This window comes from Pogoniulus pusillus, chromosome 15 (genome assembly GCF_015220805.1).
Source record: "Pogoniulus pusillus isolate bPogPus1 chromosome 15, bPogPus1.pri, whole genome shotgun sequence".
In the NCBI taxonomy this organism is placed as follows: domain Eukaryota; kingdom Metazoa; phylum Chordata; class Aves; order Piciformes; family Lybiidae; genus Pogoniulus; species Pogoniulus pusillus.
Window position 1 is genome coordinate 21,550,325 of NC_087278.1, and position 23,490 is coordinate 21,573,814.

Consider the following 23,490-nt stretch of genomic DNA (forward strand, 5'->3'; position numbering starts at 1 on the left):
TGTAAACCACTCCTGGACAGTGCACAGCCCACAGCGTGCTGGAGGAATGTTCACAACCTGCTGCTGTAAAGAAAGAGAGGGTGACCTGTAGCTGACCAGTGCACAGCTTGGGAGTCCCTGAAACACCAATGTGTTGCTATTCTGCGCTGCCGAAGCAGGCAAAGGGGAAGTCTGTGCAGCTCAGACTACAAAGCAATGTGCCCGAAGAGGTTTGGGGTTCTTTTTCCCTTTTAATACCATGTTGAAACTTAATTTGTCAATATAGAGGAGAATCTGCCAGTGCCCAGGGATGTTTGCCAAGGCAATATACTTCGTGTTTTGTCAGTGGAAAGAAGCATTGTGTGCACACCCACGCACATGACTGCCTAAGCACTCATGCTGCTTTTCCTCTTGGAAGTAGTCACCTTGTTCAGCTCTATTAAATCCTCACCACCATCCCAGATGTATAGTTTTAACATTAAGCGCCCCTCAGTGACATTTCTTCCCCTCTGTTCCTTGTGTATACACATGCTTTTGTTCTATGCTTTTTACTTTGCTGTTCTGTATTTCAGAGTCCAGTGTTCGTGCTCTTTCCCAGCTAACCACAGGTAATGTTTGCTTCCAGAATGTGGGCATGAGTTCACTGGTGGAAGGCTTCTCTGTGTTTTTTTTCTTGGTCATGAAAGAGTATAATAAAATCATACCAGGGCAGAAGACATTACCAAAGTCTGCTGATCAGTCTTACCATGTTAGGGTTTTGGTAGAATCTAATTCACAGAATTGTCAGGGTTGGAAGGGATCTCAAGGGTCATCTGGTTCTGACCCCCCTGCTATGGGCTGGTACACCTCACACTAGATCAGATTGCCCAGAGCTACATCCAGCCCGGCCTTAAAAACTCCCAGGCATGAGGCTTCCACCACCTCCCTGGGCAACCTGTGCCAAGGTCTCACCCCCCTCACGGTGAAGAACTTCTTCCTAACATCCAATGTGAATCTAATCACTTACAGTTTTGCTCCATTCCCCCCAGTCCTATCATTACCTGACATCCTAAAAAGTCTCTCCCCAGCTTTTTTGTAGCCCCCTTCATATACTGGAAAGCCACCATAAAGTCTCCTCTGAGCCTTCTCTTCCTAAATCAGGGAACAAACTGCTGTTTCTAACAGAAGACGTTTCCTGTGCCTCCTGTCATCTGCAAAGTTCATTTGCAGTCAGAACAATCAAGAGCAGCCAGTCTCCAAAAGGTAAGGGTTTGCTAATACCCACCCCCTCTGCTGCTGACGCTGCAAGGGTGCTGCCTTTGCTCCTGTCCATTTTCAAATGCCTGAAATGAGCCAATAAGCAGAGAGCCAGAAATGAGGATTATTTTTATGTGAAACCTCTGTTTCTTATAAAGCATCGCAGTTCTACAGATTCCACCCTTTCAGCCACCAGAGCAGAATTTATATGTCCCTTCCATACTTCAAATATTTGAGGACTCCAGAAAAGCATCGGGAAGAAAAATTATGTTTAATAATAAGGAGCTGCTGTGGTTTGGTTGGTTGGGTTTTTTTAAAGCCAATGTATCCAGATTTTTCCTTCCTTCCTCTCTCTCTTTCTTCCTCTCTCTCTTTCTTCCTCTCTCTCTTTCTTCCTCTCTTTCTTCCTCTCCCTCTTTCTTCCTCTCCCTCTTTCTTCCTCTCCCTCTTTCTTCCTCTCCCTCTTTCTTCCTCTCCCTCTTTCTTCCTCTCCCTCTTTCTTCCTCTCCCTCTTTCTTCCTCTCCCTCTTTCTTCCTCTCTCTCTTTCTTCCTCTCTCTCTTTCTTCCTCTCTCTCTTTCTTCCTCTCTTTTTCTTCTTCTCTCTTTCTCTCTCCTTCTCTCCCTCTTTTTCTCTTTATATCTCTCTTTTTCTCTCTCTCTTTTTTCTCTTTCTCTCTCTCCCTCTCTCTTTCTTTCTCTCTCTTTCTCTCTTTTTCTCTTTATCTCTCTTTTTCTCTCTCTTTTTCTCTTTCTCTCTCTCTCTTTCTCTTTCTTTCTCTCTCTCTTTCTCTCTTTCTCTCTCTCTTTCTCTCTCTTTCTCTCATTCTCTCTCTCTCTTTCTCTCTTTCTCTCTTTCTCTCTCTCTCTTTCTCTCTCTCTCTTTCTCTCTCTCTTTCGCTCTTTCTCTCTCTTTCTCTCTTTTTCTTTCTCTCTTTCTCTCTTTCTCTCTTTCTCGCTCTCTTTCTCCCTCTCCCTCTCTCCCCCTCCCTCCCTCTTTCTCTCCCCCTCCCTCCCTCTTGCCCTCTCTTTCTTTTTTCCCTTTTAAGCCAGCAGGCAGGCAGTCTGTTTGCTGCCATCCCAGAATGCCGTTTCTTGGACTCTGAGCAGCAGCCTGGGTTTGTTTTATGGTACAACCCCCAAAGCCAGTGGTATTGTAATTCAAAGTAACGGAAATAGTTTTCCATGCATGGAAAAAATGTGAGTGCAGCCTCCTGATCCAACTGCCATGAAACTTCAGTGGGAGCTGGACTGAGCCCAACGTCAAATGTGTGAGCTGTTCACTCCTGGGATGCTGCATGTTTCTAGCCCAGTAATAAAACTTACTCTACCTTGGGTGCACCTAAAAAAGACCTTTGGTCCCATTGCCCTCACCTCATGCTCTTGTCCATCCGTATTGCATCAGCACTTGAAGATGTCAGCTGTTTGGATACAACACCCTCAGGCATTGTTAAGGTGTCTTAATAATTCAAAACGACTTCATTTGGCTTTTCCAGTAAAGACCACACGTTTAAGGGAGTCGCAGCTCTCCAAGCAGTTTGGCACCACGATGGATTTTGTGGGTGCAAACGACTCTGGGAGTGGAAAAGTTGGCACTGTTAAGGCTACTATTCATCTGTGTGTTCCTCAAGATGTCCTTTTTCCACTTAAAACTTTGTCTGTATGGGAAAAAAAAGAGATGGGGTTTGGCCTTTTACCTCAGCCCTCTGGCAGCCTGTTTAGAGCCAGCAGTTCCTCTTGGACTGAGAACATATAGTGATAAGAGAGAAGTGACCATTAGATTTCTTTCCTTCCCACCACTTTCCTCCCCTTTGAACAAGACCTGGGTTTCAGTTTTCTTTACTTTCTGGGAGTTCTGTATCAAGCAATGTGATCCTGCTAAACTCTGGCTTAACATTTTATTTCTCTGGTGCCCACACATAAAGGAACCTCCTCAGGGTGCTAGTAAGTCTAAAGAGCGAGCACAGCCAGTTTGGTTTGATGCAAAGCCAAAGAAAGTCAAACAGAAACCTGTAGCAGAACTGCTTCCCCTCCTCCCCCCCCCCCCTCCTTTAACCATGAAAGTTAAAAAGTGGATTTTAAGTTGTGTCTCTTTAGATACGCGAGGGGGTAGAGGGATGTGAGGGTGGGGAGATAAGCTTCAGTTCGAGTTCTGCTGATTATTTGCTTTGTAATCTTCAAGTCACTTAATTTCTTTGCATTTTAGCCTCCTGCCTCTGAGTCCTGTTTAAAATGTGGAGTAGAATATCTCCTGTTCCTGTAAAGAGCTTTGAAAAATACGGTTGGAGGAGGGGGAAGAAAAGGTATTCGAAAGCCCTCCCCTCTCAGCTCATTAACTCTGGCAGGCAGACAGCCGTGTCCCATTGTGCGGGGACAAGCACAGGTCAGGACAAAGGCTCAGCGGCACCGCACAGAGTCAGATGCTCAGAGATGGTTGCTGCGAGGGCTCAGCGGGAGCCTCGGAGAGTGCTGAAGCAACGCCCTGCCCTGGAACAGTGCTGGAGGGAAGAGAGTCCCAACTCAGGGCTTGCTTGCTGGAGGGAAGAGCATCCCAACTCAGGGCTTGTTTGTTGATGGGTATTGAGTGTCTTGTAGCAAAGAGTAAAGCTTTCTGCCTGGTTTGTGGATGAAGTACCAGCCTGCAGTTCCCTGTCCTAAGGGGCATGAGCCCGATGAGAAGCATAGTCAGGACTCTAGGAAAGCAAACTTTCAGCTCTTCAAGGAGTTAGTAAATAGGACCCTGTGGGAAGTGGCCCTCAGAGATAAGGGAGTGGAGCAGAGCTGGTGGATCCTTATGGATGCTTTCTGTGGAACACAAGAGATCTCAGTCCCCAGGGGTAAGAAATGGGGCAAAGAAGGCAAGAGACTACCATGGCTGAGTTAAGACCTGCTAGTCAAAATAAAGGGCAAGCTGGGACTACACAGGAAATGGAAGAAGGAACAGGCATCCTGGGAAGAGTATAGGGACATTGCCCAGTTGTGTAGGGACGAGGTCAGGAAGGCCAAAGCACAGCTGGAACTAAACTTGGCAAGGGATGTGAAAGAGAAATAAGAAGGGTTCTACAGGTGCCTAAACCAGAAAAGTAAAGGTAAAGAAAATGTCCCTTGCTGATGAGCAACAGTGAGGAACTAGGAACAATGGACCAGGAGAAGGCTGAGATTCTCAACAACCTTTTTGCCTCAGTCTTCACTGGCAACCTCTCTCCTTGTGGCTCTCAGTGTTGGTCAGAGAGACGAATCTCTCTCTCACTGTAAGTGAAGACAAGGTGCATGAACAGCCGAGGGCCCTGTGCATGAACTTGATGAGATGCATCTCAGAGTCCTGAGGGAATTAGCTGGTGGAGTTGCCAAGCCACTCTCCATGATACTTGAGCAGTCCTGGCAGTCAGGCACAGACCTTGGTGACTGGAAGAAATGAAACATCACAGCCATTGGTAGAAAGGCTGGAGAGGAGACCCTGGGAAATACCGACCCATCAGCCTCACCTCTGTGCCTGGAAGATCATGGGACAGATCCTCCCAGATGTCCTGCTAAGGCACATAGAGGACAGGGAGGTGATTCAAGACAGCCATGATGGCTTTCCTGGGGGCAAAACCTGTCCAACCAAGCTAGCAGCTTTCTGTGATGAAGTGGCTATGTCAGTGGACAAGAGATGGCCTCTGGATATGACCTGTCTGGACTTCTGCAAGGCCTTTGACACAGTCCCCCACAACATCCTACTGCCCAAGTTGGAGAGAGATGGATTTGCTGGGTGGATTGAATTGGCTGGATGGTGGCATCTAGAGGGCAGTGCTCAATGGCTCCAAGTCCAGATGGAGAGCAGTGACAAGTGGTGTCCCTCAGGGGTCTGTGCTGGGACCTGTGCTGATTAATATTTGTATCAGTGTTACAGACAGCAGGATCAAGGCACCATCAGCAAGTGTGCAGATGGCACCAAGCTGAGTGGTGATGACAATATGCCAGAGGGACAGGATGACATCCAAGGAACGTGAACAAGCTGGAGAGGTGGCCCAGGTAAGCCTCATGAGATTCAGTAAGAGCAAGTGCAGGCTCCTGAAGTGGGGCTGGAACAATTCTCATTATCAATACAGACTGGGGAGGAGGTGACAGAAAGCAGCCCCGAGGAAAAGGAGTTGGGGATGCTGATGGGTGAGTTTGTTTAGATGATCTTTCTAAGTCCCTTCCAGCCCCTAACACTCTGTGATTCTCTGAGAAGCTGGACATGAGCAGGCAGGGTGAGCTTGCAGCCAAGAAGTCCAACGGCAGCCTGGGCTGCACCAAAAGCAGCGTGGCCAGAAGAGAGAGAGAGGATCTGCCACTTTACTCTGGGGAGACCTTACCTGCAGTACCACATCCAGCTCTGGAGCCCCCAATACAGGTAGGACATGGATCTGATGGAGCAGGTCCAGAGGAGGGGCACAAAAATGATCAGAAAGTTCGGGCAGCTCTGCTATGGGGACAGGCTGAGGGAGCTGGTGGTGTTCAGCCTGAAGAGGAGGGTCTGGGGAGACCTAATAGCAGCCTGCCAGTATCTGAAGTGGCCTACAAGAAGGCTTCAGAGAGGCTGTTTGCAGAGGCCTGCAGTGACAGGATGAGGGCAGTGGCTTCAGACTAGAGCAGAGCAGATTGAGATTGGATGTTAGGAATCTGCACCATGAGGGTGCTGGAACACTGGAATAGGTTGCCCAGGGAGGTGGTTGGGGCCCATCCTTGGAGATACTGAAGGTGAGGCTGGACAGGGCTCTGGGCAGCCTGATTTACTTGAGGATGTCCCTGCTGAGTGCAGAGGGCGTTGGACTGGAGGAGCTTTGAAGGTCCCTTCCAACCCAAAGCATTCCATGATCCTATGACTCCGCTCAAATCGTGTTTGCAGTGCACGTGGATAAGATATCTACACAGTGTGCTATTATATAGTGTGTGCTGGTAACCAACTGCCACATTCCAAGCCTGAAGGCACCACACTTGCAGGCTGATAGAAAGGACCACCCGTAAGTCATGTAGAACTAAAACATTCTGGAGTTAAAGGCACTGTGCAAATACATGGTTATTGCAAGTCAGTGAACGTCAGCTCCTAAACGGAGCAGAACAGGATGCAAATCTGTCATCATTTTCCACCTGGCTGGTAATACATAAGTTATAATGTGAATGAATGAGGCCTTAGTGTGTTCTGCTGCAAGGTAAGCTCAGCAATAGCTGCTTCCAGAACAAACAGAAACTTTCATTTCATGTCAGTTACAGCCAAGAGATAGCGGCAGGGTTGTGAGAGGATTTAAACGAACCTTTTAACACTGCTGGACTCTAGGCCATTAGTGTTGTTTGGAGGATCTTGTTCTTTATTCACGACAAAGTCTCTCTCTGCCCTGAGCCAAATGAACAGAGACTGCTGCCCTTTAGCAGCTTGGCAGACAGTGTGCCTGGACCTAGGCACACAGCATGAGTGGAACTCACACTTTCTGTCTTGGACCCAAGTGTTGTAGCCCTGACAAAGCACAATTGAAGCAGGTCTTGTTTGGCCATATAAAATCAAGCTGCAAGGGTCCTGCTCTGCTCACTCATCCGTGTCTGGGAAGGAGCCTACAGGTTTTAAATTACACTGTGGGAGCAATTCCTAATCACCTGTGGCTCCAGAAATACAGACACTATTTCCATCAGCTGACACAGACACAAAACATCCCAAGAAGACCTCGTGAAATACCTTCCAGCAACTAAAGGACATTTGTCAAATGCCTGTCACAAGGCTTTCCAGAACAAACTGCATATGTGGTCGTTCACTGTCACTGGCTTTTGTTTAACTACATTTGAGATTAAACAGTTTCTAGAAGGCACTCTATGGAATCAAGTTCACTGAGTGGCAGGCTCTGAAGGAATTGTCATACAGTAAACAGTGCACAGATAGGAACATAATATTGGATCCCCTTCTCCTCGAAGTTAGACCTAGATATGTCTAATCCATGGAAGCCAGAGTTGCAACCCATCTCCTTGGTCCAGATGTGCACTGAGGCCATGTCTTGACTCTCTTCTAGGGCAGTGCAGGCAACAATACCCCATGTGCAAAGGCTGATGGATGCAGAGGCTGCTGAGCATGTAGCCTACTTCAGTTCCATCTCCATTGTAGATAACTGGTTACTTTGGGACTGGGCCACATTGTGAGCACACCAGTTCTGAAGTCTAAATATAACCACTCTCAAAGATAAACAGAACAGGTTTCTGTGTCCAACAGGACACATACCAGAAAGAACAGAATCATGATTGGTCATTGTAAATAATCACATAACAATAATATACACACCCCCAGCATAGTACAATGATCACAATATGCTCATAGTTCAGCTCACTGTCACTCTTCTGCAGGGAGAAAGGGAGAACAAACAGTAGGGTTAGGAGTTCTCCCTGTAAGCAGGGATAGAACGCAGAAGCCATAAGATGGAGTAGTAAACACTGCCCGGTGACACTCATGTTGGACACCTGCTCTAAATGTCACAGTTACCTCCCTATGCTGCCTGCCCAAAACAAGCTGGTCTGATGGCTTTGTGGTACTGGAAATAGCCCTGGCTGTCTGGAATGTGGCTGCTGCAGTGATGGAGTGTGCTACACCAGTCAGGCCCCAGGCGATTTGAGAGGAGAAGAAAGCTGATAAGGATAGATACACAAAGAGCCTGAGCAGACATCGTTTTGCTGGGAGACAGGGCATTATAATGCCTTCCGGAGGCCTCTTCCCCATTAGTGCTGCTCCATGGTGCTGTGACACAGTGGCAGCCGTCCTGCGGAATTCAGAAGGGAGCTGCTTAACTGTGTTTGCCAGTAGAGATTACATGAGCAGGCAGTGTGAGCTTGCAGCACAGAAGGTGAATGGCAGCCTGAGCTGCATCAAAAGCAGTGTGGCCAGAAATGGAGAGAGGGCATCTGCTACTTTACTATGCTCTGGTGAGACCTCACCTGTGATACTGCATCCATATAGGAACGACGTGGACCTGATGAAGAGGGTCCAGAAGAGAGCCATGAAAATGGAGAAGGTTGGAGCAGCTCTGCTACGAGGACAGGCTGAGGATGCTGGGGGTGTTCAGCCTGGAGAAGAGGAGGGTCCAGGGACACCTAATAGCAGCCTGCCAGTACTTGAAGGGAACCTACAAGAAGGTTGGAGAGAGACTGTTTGCAAAGGCCTGCAGGGACAGGGTGAGGGCAGTGGCTGCAAATCTGATCAGAACAGATTAAGACTGGATGTTAGGAACAAGTTCTGCACCATGAGAGAGTGCTGGAACAGGTTGCCCTCGGAGGTGGTTGGAGATATTGAAGGTGAGGCTGCACAGGACTCTGGGCAACCTGATCCAGTTGAGGATGCCCCTGCTGACCGCAGAGGGGATCAGACAGGATGAGCCTTGGAGATCCCTTCCAACCTAGACCATTCCACGAGTCTATGAAACAATTCAAAGGCTTGCAGCAATGAAGCATATCCTGGAATAAGAAAAGGAAAACAAAAAGAAAGAAGGGTGCAGGCTCTTCTTACCCTAATGCATTTTTATTCTGAATCATCATCTGTCTTTTGGCTCTCCCTAGATTGCTGTGTAGCTGTGTCACTCCTTCACGTGACTGCAAGCAGGTGGTGGTGATGTGGGATGGGCAGGATGAGGCTCTGCCCCGCAAGGACACATTGCCATCCTGCTTTCCAGGGGAAAAAAAGACGTGGTGTAGACCCAGGGTCACTTAATGACTGTCACAGTCACTGCGGTGGAGCTAATTGTAGCCCTGCCCTGTCTGCAGTCCCAGAGAGCCTCTAAAGTGCCCGGCTGTGATCTCGCTCAGGCTGAGAAAACCTCCAGACCACGTTTTTTAGGGTGGTAGCCCTCTGCAATTGACTGTGATGAGTTTGGCCAGTCTCATATCCATGTACCACAGACAAATTAATTCTCTCTCACTCTGGATCAACCATGGAGTTAACTAATGACCTGCCAACTTTCACAAAGCTTTGAGAACAAAACCATTCAGAGAGAGAATGAAGGCATCAGGTGTTTCATATCAATGCTACCATTGCTAGGAACGACCTCAAAATGCCCAGGAAGCACACAACTCAGGTTTTTCAGCTTGTCTTTCTGAAGGAATGGTTTGCAGAGCACAGCTTTCCTTTTTCATTTCCAGGCTCTGGAACCAGAATAAACCACCCTGATTCCTTTTATTTAGGGTTTAATGACACAGTATTCCTATCTCAATTTCCCTCTTAATTGGCTGAGTGCATGTTAAGTTAGAGTGACAGGAAATGACAGCTGAAGCTGACATGCAGTTTTTTATATGGTTTTAGGCAATGGAACTCCAAATATTTGCAAATCATTAGCGCCATTTTACAGCTGAAGCACACTGCAAGACAGGCAGGAAATACTTCATCAGATAGGCACGGGGTGGAGCTGGAGCAGGCACTGCAGCTGCTACTTTCTCTGCTGCTGCTGCTGCTGCTGCCCAGTGCTTGTCAAAATACAGTTTGATTGATGAAACTGTGAATAGACCTAAATAGTGCAGCTATGGTCTTCAGTAACTACCTTGCCCTCTTGGAAATAACAAAGACTTTAAGGACAGTGTGGGATGGGACATATTTTAAAGGAAAGAATATGGAAAGCATAGTTTTAGAAACAGTTCTAAGGAATAGGCAGTTCTGGATTTAATGTTCACAGGATCACAGGGTGTTATGGATCTCTGGAGGTCTTCCAGTCCAACCCCACCCCCGCCAGAGCAGGACAAGAGAATCCAGCACAGGTGGCACAGGAATACATCAAGGCAGACCTGGAAAGGCTCCAGAGAAGGAGATTCCACAACCTCTCTGGGCAGCCTGTGACAGTGCTCTGGGACCCTTCCAATCAAGAAGTTCTTCTTCATGGTGAGTTGGAACCTCTTGTGAGGTAGTTTCCATCCCTTGCCCCTTGTTCTATGCCAGGGCACAAGTGAGCAGAGGCTGTCCCTGTCCCTTCCTTCCTGACCCCTACCACTCAGCTATATCAGGAGAAGTGTGGCCAGCAGGTCAGGGAGGTGATTCTCCCCCTCTGCTCTGCTGAGACCTCACCTGGAGTACTGCATCCAGTTCTGGAGCCCCTATTACAAAGAGGGATGTGGAGATGCTGGAGCATGTCCAGAGCAGGGCCATGAGGATGCTCAGAGGGCTTCAGCAGCTCTGCTGTGAGCACAGACTGAAAGAGTTGGGGCTGTGCAGTCTGCAGAAGAGGAGGCTCCCAGGTCACCTTACTGTGGCCTTCCAGGATCTGAAGGAGTGCTACAAAAAAGCTGGGGAGGGACTTTTTAGACTAGGGGGAATGGAGCAAAGCTGGAAGTGGGGAGATGCAGGCTGGCTGTGAGGAGGAAGTTGTTGATCATGAGAGTGGTGAGAGGCTGGAATGGGTTGCCCAGGGAGGTGGTTGAGGCCTCATGCCTGGAGGTGTTTAAGGCCAGGCTGGCTGAGGCTGTGTGCAGCCTGTTCTAGGGTAGGGTGTCCCTGCCCATGGCAGGGGGGTTGGAACTGGCTGATCCTTGTGGTCCCTTCCAGCCCTGACTGATTCTATGATTTACAGACATTGCTCAGATCCCCTCTCAACCTTATCCTCTCCAGACTAAACAGCCCCAGGGCTCTCAGCCTTTCCTCATCAGGCGGTGCTCCAGACCCTTCATCATCCTTGTAGCCCTTCCTTGGACTCTCTCCAGCAGACCTCTGTTCCTGTGGAAATGGGGAGCCTGGAACTGGATGCAACGTTCCAGGTGGGGCCTCACTAGGGCAGAGTAGAGGGGAGAAGAACCTTCCACCATGTGCTGGACACACTCATCTGAAAGCACCCTAGGACCCCATTGGCCTTCCTGTTCTCCAGGGCACATTGCTGTGCCATGCAGAACTTGCTGCCCATCAGCACTCCCAGGTCCCTCGCCACAGGGTTGCTCTCCAGCAGATCACCTCCCAGCCTGTACTGGTGCAGTTTATTGTTCCTTCCCAGGTGTACAGCTCTGCACTTATACTTGTATTAGGGATGTGGTAGTTTGAGTACCAGAAGGAATCCAAACTTTTCCAGGGTTAACGTACAGGGATAATTTTGCTTCTGTCTTGCTCACAATCACCACTTTGAGCTAACATTTCTGTACGTGTGTACAAGTGTATTGGCTGGCATGTGCCATGGCAGAACACTGATGTGTCTGGAGCCACACAGATGAGAGAGAAGCCCTCTCAGAGCAGCCAGTTGCCCTTCCCTGGCAGTTGTTGCAGTTGTCCTCCAGCAGAAGAGTGAGGTTGCTCTCTTCTCTCAGGTGGCCAGCACCAGAACAAGAGGACACAGCCTCAAGCTGTGCCAGGGGAAATTTAGGCTGGAGGTGAGGAGAAAGTTCTTCACTGAGAGAGTCATTGGACACTTGGAATGGGCTGCCCGGGGAGGTGGTGGAGTCGCCGTCCCTGGAGCTGTTCAAGGCAGGATTGGACGTGGCACTTGGTGCCATGGTCTAGCCTTGAGCTCTGTGGTAAAGGGTTGGACTTGATGATCTGTGAGGTCTCTTCCAACCTTGGTGATACTGTGATACATTGAACCAGGAGGTTTCCACCATTTCCCCCGACACATCACTTCAGAAGCCTGACTTCTCCACGTCACTTACATCTTCCTCTTGCTTTGCCCACGTGTCCCATTGCTTAACAGCGGAACTGTTTGTTAAGGGTCGCTCTTCCTTGCCTCTACACCAGATGTAGGTGTTCGGGCTGTGTCAGGAGCACAGTTTCCAGATGCCTCCAGGGACATCGGGCCTGTAACACTGCTTTTCATCACCCTTCTAGTGTTGCACCACCTGTGGCCTTCCCACCCCGCGCTATGCCAGAGAGCACACAGGTCGGAGCATTAAACCCCAGTCCAGTGGGGCCTCTTCTACCCTCTGCAAGACCTCTGACTCTGGGGCACGCTTCACGTCTCCCCTCCCCAGTGAGTCTCACAGCCTGGATGGCTGTGAGCTGTCACCGCGGGTGGCTTTTCTCGGGCCCCTTTCCGCCACGCCGCACGGCCTGGGGCTTCCTGTGGCACCGCGTTCTGTAGGGAAGAGCGACACTGCCCTGCCCGCTCAGGGCCCAAAGGGAACGGGGCTACCGGGGAACCCCCACCGCTTTTGACTGCCTCATAGGAGGGGGCGGGGAGCTGCGGTACAACCCGCAGCCGTTCGCCGCACTCCCTTTCCCAGGAGGCGGGCAGAAGGGAAGCTGATTAACCGAGCAGCCACCGGACGGGACCGGAGGGCGGTAACCAGTGCCCGCTGGCCCCGTGGCGTGCCGCAGCCATCAGCGGCGGCTCCCGCCCCCCTCCGTCCCTTCGCCTGCGCGGCCCGGGGCGGGCGGCTGCGCTGTGCGCCTGCGCGGAGGCCGCTCCGTCCCGACCCCACTGCCGTAGCTGCCGCCGGGCCGCCTCCTGCTCTTCCTTCCGCTGCGCCGTGCGCAGGCGCGGTGGCGCGGCCCGCATTGGCGGCGGCGGCCTCGTGCGATGATGACACGGTAGGGCACGGGGGAGGTGACGAGGCCGGGAGGCGGCGGCGGCGGCAGCAGTTGCCGCAGGAGGGGGGCGGCGCGGGGCGGCGGGCAGCACCTCGCGGGCGCCGGGGTGGGTGCCAGCCGTTGCCAGGTGAGTGCCCGGGGGTCCGCGCGGCCCGCGCTCTACTGGAGGGGCTGCGCGGCCTGACCGCGGGGACGGGGCTCCGTGGGGTGGCGAAGGGGAACTCCCGCGACAGGGGAGACTTTTCCGTCCCTCCTGCCCCTTCCCGGGGTCGGTGGCGGGGCGGAGGTTGGGGCCGCGGCCGCTCTCGGCAGGAATAAGTGGCCGGGGTGCGCGGGGAGAGGCCGGCCATAGGCACTGCTCTCGGCCGGGGTCGGGTTTTGTCGGCGCGGCGGGAGTGGGCCCGGCGGGAGTGGGCCGGTGACCGGGGGCAGAAGCGAGCCGGACTTGCGGTCGAGGTGTTTGCCGAAGGACACGAAGGAGCACTTCATTTCATTTAGAGGAGGCTTTCGGCCAGTAGAGCACCATAAGTGGGTCAAGAGCACCGTAAGTGGGTCTTGTTTGTAGCCTTCTGTACACTTGTTGCTTGTTAGGACATGGAAATCTGCTGCTGCCGCTCCTAAAATCGTAGGGAGGCGATAAAAACACTAACGGCTGTGCTTGCGCCATACGGGAACCTCGCCTCGCCTGCCGAGCCCTCGGTGCGGTTGTGTAGCTGTACACACAAGAGTTTTCAGCAGCAGGCAGTGTAAATATTTGGCGCTCGTGTAACCACGGTTTGCCTGTTCCCAAGTGACAGTTACATAAACTTTGTCAAAAGTTTCCTCCGCCCCCTTTTTTTTCCCCCTTAATCTTTTCTGATCGACTGGGATGTTCGTCTCTTACTTGCTTAGGAAGAGCAGCAGAGATGTTGAGACATATGGCAATCGGCTAGAAGACAAAGAAGATATGACAGCTGTTGTTCTTACTGAGCCTTTCAAGCGGTGTTGGTTTCTTTTTGTGCCTGTCTTAGCTTGAAATTCAGTTGGGTTGTTGGCTGCAGCGAATGGGTGTTGTAGGCATTCGTTTAAGGCGACCATTAATATTAATTTGCAACTCCTTTGGCATAAAAGCTTTGTCACTTTGTGTGTCTAAGCTGTCCTACGCACCTGTTACACAGCAGAAAAGCTTTTGGATGCTGCTCCTCACTTAAAGGTACGTTTTGTTCTTCGTGCAGCGTTGAAGTTCTCCAGGCAGTTGTGTTGCCTGTTGGAACTGTGCTGTGTGCTTTTGTAATAATGGCCAAGTCCTCTGGGCAAAGCTTTCTGGGCACAGTCTTATTTTTTAAGATTAAAGGCCTTAATGTGTAATTTAAACTCCTCTTTTCACTCCCTTGCTGTAGCGTCAGGCAGTATTATATTCTTGGTTCCATTCTGTCCGTGGTCTTCATGGATCTTGTGCTAGTCAGTGATGAGCTGTGTACTGTACAGTCCTTTCTTTCCTAGTACTGCTGTAAAAATCCCGATTCCTGGAGCTTACTTTCTACAGAACTCTGGTGAGGATACTTCAGATTTGGTGGTAGTTAGTGTGGCATATATATGTTCCTGATGGACAGAAGTCAGTGTCATGTCATGGCATTATGGGTGCAGCACGGCCTGTTTTCCTTGTTATCTTCAGCTATGAGCTAATATTGTTTATGCAAGAAAGGAAGTGATGAGTGGTTTGGGTTTGCTTTTCCCATACTCAGTCCTGGTTATGGAGGTTTTATGTTGTGGCCCATACAACATATGGGCATAACTTCTTAACGTGTAAACTTCACCTGTACTGTCCCAATCCAGTACGAAGACTGTGAGTGAATGTTGGTAGGCAACTTGAAAGAAGCTCATTATTGTGTTGGAAGTGCAAGATGAGTTGATAAAATGTGAACATAACTCTCTTGTCTGAGCTGATAACTGAGTATGGTTTGTAAGCCAAAAGGTTGTTGGCAGCTTCATGGTGAAAACCACGAAGAAGAGTTGTTGATGTGGAAAACTGAATCAAAGTGAGTGAAGAGTTAAAAACTGCATCCCAGCTCATACCAGATTTTCAAAATGATAATTTCTGAGTGTAAAAGGATATGAAAAAATAACCTGGCGTAAAAAACGAGTATATTTTTGGTGTTCTTTAGCCAAACCTTCCATGGTGAAAATTCCTTCAGTGGATTTGTACCTCTCACATGCAAGTTCAAACATGTGATGAGTGTAGGAGCTTGAATTGTGTCAGGTCTTCAAGAAAGCCAGACACAAAGGACTCCCCTTACCCCCACCCCAAACTTCACACTGGTGCAGTTGTATCAGTGCTGTGGCATTCCTGCTGGTCTGCGAGTGAGATTTAGGCTTGAAAACTGACTTCTGGATACGGCATGAAAAGGCTGGAGTTAGAAAAGTTTGTGCTTGCTCTAGGGAAGTGTTTTTGTTGGTTTGTCATGATAGAAAATTAATGGGAATTGGCAGGGCATGTGCTGCTGGTGACTTCAATAGCAGAGATGCAAACGCTGTCTTACGGCTTCAGTTGCGTGGTCAAGGAGTTGTGCCAAGCATTCACGTACAAAAGCTACTTCATGTTAGGCACTGAGGGGTTTGCAAGTTTACAGATTTCTCGTTGTGTAACCATATTGTCCAAGACAGTGTGCAAAGAAAGGAGGCTTGCTTTTGGCAGTGGAGACGCTGTCTTTGTGCGTGAGGAAAATCTTGATAGGGAAGCTTCAGGAGGTTGTTGGATTATTATGCCATCCACAATCGAAACGCTGAAATGGAAGTAGTTCTGAAGTGGAAGTAGCAGTTTGAGTATTTTTGATTTGGAAGTGTCTGGGTCTGAGTCATTCAGTGAATTTTCTGGCAGACAGTGTTGGTAGATTTGAAAAGGCATCACACAAGATAATAGTAGTGATTATGAAAACAGTATTTGGGACGGTGTTTAAGGGGAAGACTATTAATCCACACCACTCCCTGATAACATTTGTTTGAAATGCCTTCTCCTTTCTGGAAGCTGCTGTATTTCAGCTGGTTGTACTTCCCACCCTGCCTGGCTGCCCTTGTGTTTGTGAGGACAAATTCAGTATAGAAACTGCTTTGTAAAAAACGAGAATACAAAGACATCCTTGGTACTAGCTCAGCTTCTTACTCCTTATTTACTCCTGTAAACATTTTAAGCTTGTTTCATCAAATATGTTCCTGTCACCAGAACATTTTACTTCTGGAAGCAGAGTGCTGCTGATCCCTGTGTAAAATGATATGCAGGAGATGAGTTGCTCCCACATGGTTCCTATTGCAGCGCTTTCAAAAGAACAACTTCTTCCTTTCTGTGTGGCAGTCAGAGATTGAGACTGTAAAACTAAGCTGGAGTTTGAACTTGCCCAGTGATTGCATAAGTTTTCTGGATAGTTTGTCTCCATAATTTGGCATAAAATCCTTATCTTAGTCCAGGTTAAGATGAACCTCAAGCTTGCCTTTCAGGACACAGTATCAATCTTTTTGTATAGAGGAGCCTGCTCACCATTGTTGCAGTGTGGCAGGTGGTGTGGTGATAAGCAGACAGCCTCTCTCAGGGAAGGAGGTGCTGCACCTTATGCTGCTGCTGCTGGAGTTGAGAAGTAGCAAAGCACATGAGGCGAGGAGGTGTTGGCAAAATTAAGGTGCTGAGAATTTTGAAGAGGAAATACTGAATGTTTAATACCAATTTGCCCCACGATTTAACGTGGTTTTGATTATAACTTCTTTGAAAGTTTCAGAACCTCCTGGGAATAACTCTGTCCTCCACTGTTTTGTTGGGTTTTTTTTGGTGTGTTTTTGTCCTTTTTCTAACTGCCTTTTTTTTTTTTTGTTAGGTGACACCTGTTTGAGTTGGTTCTTGTTTGTTTGTAGCTGATTGGTCTCTTGAACAGGTGAAACATGTTTTGGGGATGATGAGTACAAAACAAGATTAGGTGTCAGTTGCTTTTGCATGTAGCCAGGATTGCTCTTGCATTCTAAGGTTACAAATCTCTGTTGCTCTGTTAGTGGAGGAGGGAGTCTTTTTGTGGCTGTGCAGGATTTTTTGGCCTTCTGTGAACTTTGTGTGTCAGCAAATGTTTCATGACTTCTCAGGGCTGCTTTGTAGTTAAGCTGCTTGCAGAAAGGTGCCTTCAAATGTATAGGTAGTTATAGGGTTCAGAGGACATCTAATGTCAGCGTAGAAGAATTTGCAGCACATTTTAGATGGATTTTGGTAGCTGTGAAAATGCAGTGGAGTTTGCTGGGGTGTGCCAGCTGCTGTAGCTCTCTGAACAGGACTAATTATGCCCTTATGAGAACAGAAAAAAGTCAGGCACTGTTTGCAGGAGGAAACTGTTGGAACAGAGCTGTGATCATTGGCTCTAAGGTACCTTTAGACAGCAGTAAGCAAGAGTAGATAATTACCTTGCAGAATGGTTTGAAAGATATCTGAATATTTAAAATGGATGTTGCAGTGTTCTGCTGATAGATCTGCCTGCCTTTTTTGGGGGGGAATCTTCATTCTAATCTTTCTGCCATCTCAAGATGGTCTGTATTCATGTTTTTTTTCATCTAATGCTGGAACCAAACTTAGACTAGATGTCATAATGTTACACCACTGTCTGCATTTGAGTAGGTCATGTAAAAGGCTAGCTGCTTTAGCCCGACTGAGTTGTTTTTTCTCGATGGAGCTATGACCATCAGCACGTTCAAAGGTGAGGTGTGGCTAGGCTGACTTACCATAATAACATCATGTTCTGTATTTGTGCATCCAATTTTCCTCCTCCTCTTCTTGATCAAATTAATTGCTCTTTTCCACAACCTGCTTGAGTCCATCTGCTGAAAGAATTGCAGAGGCTGCTGTTGCTTGTTTGAAGCCAAGGTTGGGTTTGCTGCTCGCTCTACATCAAGAGGATGACCGTTTATGTGGTACATGCTTTGTTAGGGGATCGCTGAGTGTGTTAAGCTGTTCTACAGCTTTTAGGTAAGGGTTGTTTTGTTGGTAGGAGCCTTTAGTGGGCTTTTCTGTTTTAACGACAGCATTCTGGGGAGGTTTCCTTTTTAGCTACTTGCTGATGGATGTTTATTGTTTCACCAGTATGATTTTCTCTATGTTGTTGCAAGTGTGTTTTAGTAAGTTGAATGTTTATTGACATTTGAATTTACAGGCTGTCCTGGAGGGAACTATATATGCTATATGAGATGTTTCCTTCGTGTGATTTCACAGACTTATCTGTGCTCTTTTAGTTCTTTGTACAAACTGCTTGATGGGTGATAGGTTTGGGGATCAGTTACTATAAAAGGACTTCAGGCCCACAGATGTCTGTATGTTGTTTCTAGGCTTTTGTAAAATGCATTACTTAGGCTGGGAATGGAATAACTGAATCAAGCCAGGCAAAGCTGCCTTCCAAGAGCAAATACCACCTCTGGCTGCTTAGATTAAATCTAAATGGCAAAATTCCTTTAGCTAGTGGTAAAATTCCTTTAGCTGATCTTTAACTCAGGCTTGTAGTAGAGATACTTAATGTCTGCGTCTCCCAGTCTGCAGTAGTTGTTTCAAAAAGCGGTGCAGTGCCAAGGTAAGTTCATCTGAAACTGTCTTTGCTCTCCAGTCCTCGGAGTATTGGCAAGCTTTTGCATGCATTTGAAACATGGCAAGGGCTAGCCAGCAGGATTTCAGCTGAAGAGCCAGTGAACATGCATTGCAGCTTCTCTTAGCTGACGCTTTAGGTGTGCTTATGCTGTGAGGAACGCTGCACTGCGTTTCCTAGCAGGCTGCTCCTGAGATGTGCTAGGTGCTATTCTGTTGCCATTTACTGTAAACTGAAGGATGCACTTCTGCTTTCCTTCCTAATGCTTTGATTTGTCTTGGTCTCCATGGCTGGTGGAATTTGCTTTGGAGACAAGTTAGTGGTGGTGGAGAAATCTGATACTTTCTGACATGCTACAGCCAATTTGCTTATGAAGGACAGTGTACTTGGCAAATTTAGCTAGTGTAAGTGTATTCCCCATAAGAGCATATAACATTGCCAGGCCAATAACAGCAATGTTCTGCTGTTCTCAATATTCATCTCTTAGGCAAATATTTTTTGGTCTTAATGGGACATGACTGTAAAAATAAGAGGAAGAACCTATTCATAATTCTTATTAAAGTAGCTGTGTGACAAAGTGCCAACTATTGGCTGTCTTCCTGCTGTACCTTCAGTGGGGAACAAAATAGATTGTTTTCTGAAATGGCTGTCCTGAGAGTTGAGAAAAGCATAACAAAGTCAACAAAAGCTTTACTTAGTGGTTTTCTGACCTTTCAATAGTCCAAGCTAAGAGGAATTTGCAGTAAAAAGGTTTGTGTCCCAGATGATCTTAATGTCCATGGTTAAGCACAACTGCTCTTTTACTTCCTACCCTGACTTTTCATATAGATGCCAATCATTAAATTCTGCAGCACTGCAGAAATAGTTCAATAATGGATAAAAAAGGGATACAAAAATCCTTTCCTTTATGTGAGCTTCACTAATGTAGGGGAAGGAAGTTGCTAGGTAGCTTAGACTCGATTTTGTATGGTATTTCTTAAAGGGCAATTTTCAAATGTGTTTTTGGTATAGAAGAGCAACACTGAATTTCTCTGGCTACTGAACAATTATGAATTATCCCACCCCTATGAGAGATATAAAGGAATAGGTTTTGGAAGTGGATAGTTTTTGAGTTATTTTAAAATTCTCCTTTTAGGTCATCCTCCACAAACAGAGCTTAGTTTGCCAAAGCCTCTTTTCCTTTTTGTCAGGATTTTTCATAGGTGTTCTGGTGTTCTTGAGTCAGCTAGGACTGTACAGGGGGAAGGAGGTGGTGGAGTCACTGTTCCTGGAGGTGTTCAAGAAAAGAATGGATGAGGCACTTAGTGCCATGGTCTAGTTGACTGTATAGGGCTGGGGGATAGGTTGGACTGGATGATCTTGGAGGTCTCTTCCAACCTGTTTGATTCTATGATTAATGATGAAAAAATGGGTTACAAAAATCATCAATGCTTGATTCAGTAGGTAGTGTTGCTAAAATAACCAAGATGTTTTGTATTTGGTTTAACTCTCGTTTCTGTAAGACTCTTTTAATTTGGTTATGATCCTGTATGCTAGAGTTCAAAGGTAGGATATTTTCTGTCTTCTGCCATGAAGACAAACTCAGAATTTCAAGTGAAGCTAATTCTTGTCGGAGAGTAAGAGAGACTCTCCAAGTTTCACAGCACTTGCAGAAATGCTTCTGTGCCAAGTATCTGGCTAGCTAGCGCGTGATGCTGTTGGGAACGCCAGTTGTGCCAACTGCTTTGGAAGGACTCCAGCATATGGGTCACTGTAGGGGGAGGGAGGTGATATACACAAGACTGTCAGAGGCAATACCCCAAGCTCTCAAATACTCAGGTAAGGTCAGGGTTGAGTTAACAGTGCAGCTCTGCATAAACCTAGGTTTGCTTTGGGTTTTGAGCTTCAGTCTTTAAATGCCGTTGGAAAAGTGGTACCAGAAGGTACTTTAGAAGGGCATCGGTTTGGCATTGTTCTGTGGAAGCCCTGTCCAGCTGACACTTTCTCTATCGGTTAAGCAGTTCAAATACCCCCTTGTTACACATTACAGTAAAGTCATTGTGAACACCAAAGCATGATCACAGAACCCATGACTCTTTCCCTCTGAAAACTCATGTCTTGGCTCTGTGTCAATAGCTCGTTATTACATAAATGCCCGAGGGCTTATCTGCCTTGCAACACTCACGTGAATGTTTTGTGCAGTCCAAAGTCATCCTTGAAAAGATACAATTCCACATTCCTCTTCTTTTAGCAGTATGATGTGTCCAGTAGTTTGTGTAGTACCACCTGGAATCTTACTTCCTTTTGAGAGGCCTTATCCTATGTGGGTGTTAAAATTCCTCTATCCTGTTCTGAGAGAACAGACTATTTGAATGCTTTCTCATTTCAAGCAGAAGGGACTCCTGAACTGCATGACAATTTAAGTATTGTCTTTGTAACAAGGGAACAGTTCATAAGGATATTATTTGTTACAGCATTCAAACTCATAGGTAACAACAATGGTATTTGGGGTTGACCAAAACATCATTACGTAATTCCTACAGTTGAATGACATTTAGTCATGCTAATGATGGAGTAATTGAGAATTACTGGCACTTAAAATGAATTGCTCAGGCAGACATAAAAAGGAAAGGTGTAGAATGTGTGCGTTACTGCTGCTTTCGTTGGGGATGTGACAGGTAACAGAGCTGTATCACGCCTTGTGCTGCCGGTGAGCCAGCCGCCAAGCAGGCAAACAGGATGCGTCTGCTGAGACTGCTTCCCTTCGGTGGCTGTCCACTTGTGTTCGTCTGTGAGCTTTTGATTTGATAGTGCTGGAAGTCTTGGATCATCTAAGATGTCTAGAGAATTGTTTGTTAGGGGGCGAGTGGTCTGTTGGTGCAAAACAGTTCTGCCTTCCAAGGGAAAAATGCTGAATAAGGAAGACCTCCAGCTGGAAGATTTTAAACCGCAGGGTGTTAAGGCTTCATATAGAAATGTTTGCAGCAGTTACTGTACACAGTCTAATACTTGCAATGTGTGAGCCAGCTTTTCTCTCTTGTGTACTGCCTGTTGTATGGAAGAAGTAGTTAGTGTAACTTACTATCTTACCCTCCTCTGCTGGAGTGCAATGTATGTCAGTTTGAAGCTGGCGTGAGTACTGTGTACTTCAACTCTAGTGACATGAGATCCTAAGATAAACTCAGCCTTCATTTAGTGAAATTTCATGGCTTTTAACAACATGCCATGCAGTGAAGCAGAGAGAATGAGTTACAGGAAAAATCTCCTGTGTTCCTTGATGTTTTCATGCTCTAATACTTTTGTCATAGACCATCTCTCCTGAGCTCTGATTTCAAACTCCCATATGGACCAAAAGCAACATTGTATATGGCTTAGTCCTTTCTGACTAAGTTTAAGTGACCTGAGGCAGATCAGAATGTAGATTAATGTGTTTGATAGTAATAAATCAGTTCTAACAAGTACTGAGGCAAAAACTTGTTTAGCAGAGAGTTTGAATGAAATACGGCGTCTGGAGTTACACTGAATGTTTTGTGGCAAATGATGTACCTGAGGTGATGATTAAGTTTCCTATTTTCATTCATTTTGTGCTTGTGCATCTTTGTGCAATTTAGTTGTAACGATGTGAAGTTTTAAGTCAAAGTTGTTTCCTTGGTGAGTGAGCCTACAAAACTCCAAAGATTGTAATTTAAATGGGATGTGTGCATTCTGTCATCCACTCTGTTTAATAGCTATTGTATAGTGCTCATACTCTGGGGACTACTTTGTTCCCATCTGCATAAATTTATTACCTAGTTGCAAGATAACTTGGTGAAACGTCTTTCATATTGTTTTCACATCCTCCTTCTGGTAATCTTGGACTGTAACCTTCTCCAAGCTTCAATCCATGAAGAATCAGTGACAAGTTTGAGGTGAAAGAAGTTGATCTCTACTTCCTCATAGGCAGCACAGTTCTTTGTCAGAGCAGTAACAAATTAGAGATAAGGAATACTTGGATGTCTTTTGGGAAATATATTTTAGTGGTTAAGACAGGCTGTGTGTTTCTCCACAAGGAAGAGAAAAGATCTGTTTGTTTCATTGTATTTCTCAGGAACAAAGCTTACAAGAAATGCTTCTGGAGGAAGGGGACACTTTATATGATAAGCTTGGCTTTCAGATTGGAGTTGGTAGTTGAGGTGAGTGCCAGGTGTGAATACAAAGTGGTCAGAAACAGGACTTGAACCAGCTTGTCTTTTTCAGTTTAGAGGGGAAAGTAGCAGTGCATCAGATATTTAGTAAGATTGAGTTTTTGATTGGAATTATTCCAGTGGGGTTTCTGGGTATGTGGAGTTTATTTCTTTTGTTGTTGTTTTGGTTGCTTTGGGGTTTTTTTTGGGTGTTTTGTTTGAGGTTTTTGTTTTTCTTTTGTTTGTTTGTCTGCCTTTTAAGTTTTTCTTTAAACTTTTACATTTACTCTTCTGAATTTGGCATCAACTTGCTGTGCGGTGATTTAAACCTTGCTCGTGGAGCTAGGTAAATGCACTCAGTAGTTAACAGGTTGTATCTGATTTGTATGTGAGAATCCAAACTGGGACACACTGAGTATCCTGATTTCCTTGAGACTCCAGAAGAAGCTGAGTCATTCCATTGAAACTTAGAATTCCAGAATAGCTATAACATGAACCAGACTAAGTCAGACTAGAAATCCTCCAGCTCAGGGTTCTACCTACATTGTAAAGCTGCTGCTTAAGCTTTTTTCCTTCGAGACTCTCTGACCACCCTCTTGTGTATAATACAAACATAGAATGGCTTAGGTTGGAAGGGACCTTAGAGATCATCTACTCCAATCTCCCTGCCGTGGGCAGGGATGCCTCTCGACTGGAAGCTGCTCAACAGGCTGCATGATGTCTGTGCAGTTTAATTCCAAGCCCCGCTCCAGAAACATCTCTACATTCTTGTGCTCCACTTGCTCAGTTTTCCTGGTCTCATGTCCCACACATGGCCAAAATGAGAAGACTTCTACCTGAAGTGGAGAGACTGAGAAGCTTTTAACTGTTTAGTGCTCAGCAGAGGTTTTATTTCACTGGAGATCAATTGATGAGTAGTGTGGGAGTTGTGCTAAGGATGTGTTCATGGTGCAGCTCACTCAGTGTGGCCTACTGCAAGATGAAATCCTTACGTTTGTATGCCAGATGTGCCAGGTTGCAGAATGTCTCACTGAGGCTTTGACTGTGCAATGTCCTTAACCTTTCTATTTT

General features: G+C 46.8%; 1 protein-coding gene across 2 annotated transcripts in view; it reads left to right on the plus strand.

Annotated features, from left to right (window-relative positions):
• Positions 1-12,568: 12,568 nt before the first annotated feature.
• ADIPOR2 (adiponectin receptor 2) overlaps positions 12,569-23,490 on the plus strand; it is a 59,622-nt gene continuing 48,700 nt past the window's right edge. Inside the window, exon 1 of one of the 2 annotated variants that reach the window (XM_064155708.1) lies at positions 12,569-12,698. The gene's annotated coding sequence lies outside the window, so the exon portion shown is untranslated. Of the gene's footprint in view, positions 12,699-12,728; positions 12,826-23,490 lie in introns of those variants that run through there. The other variant, XM_064155707.1, reaches the window with a different exon arrangement.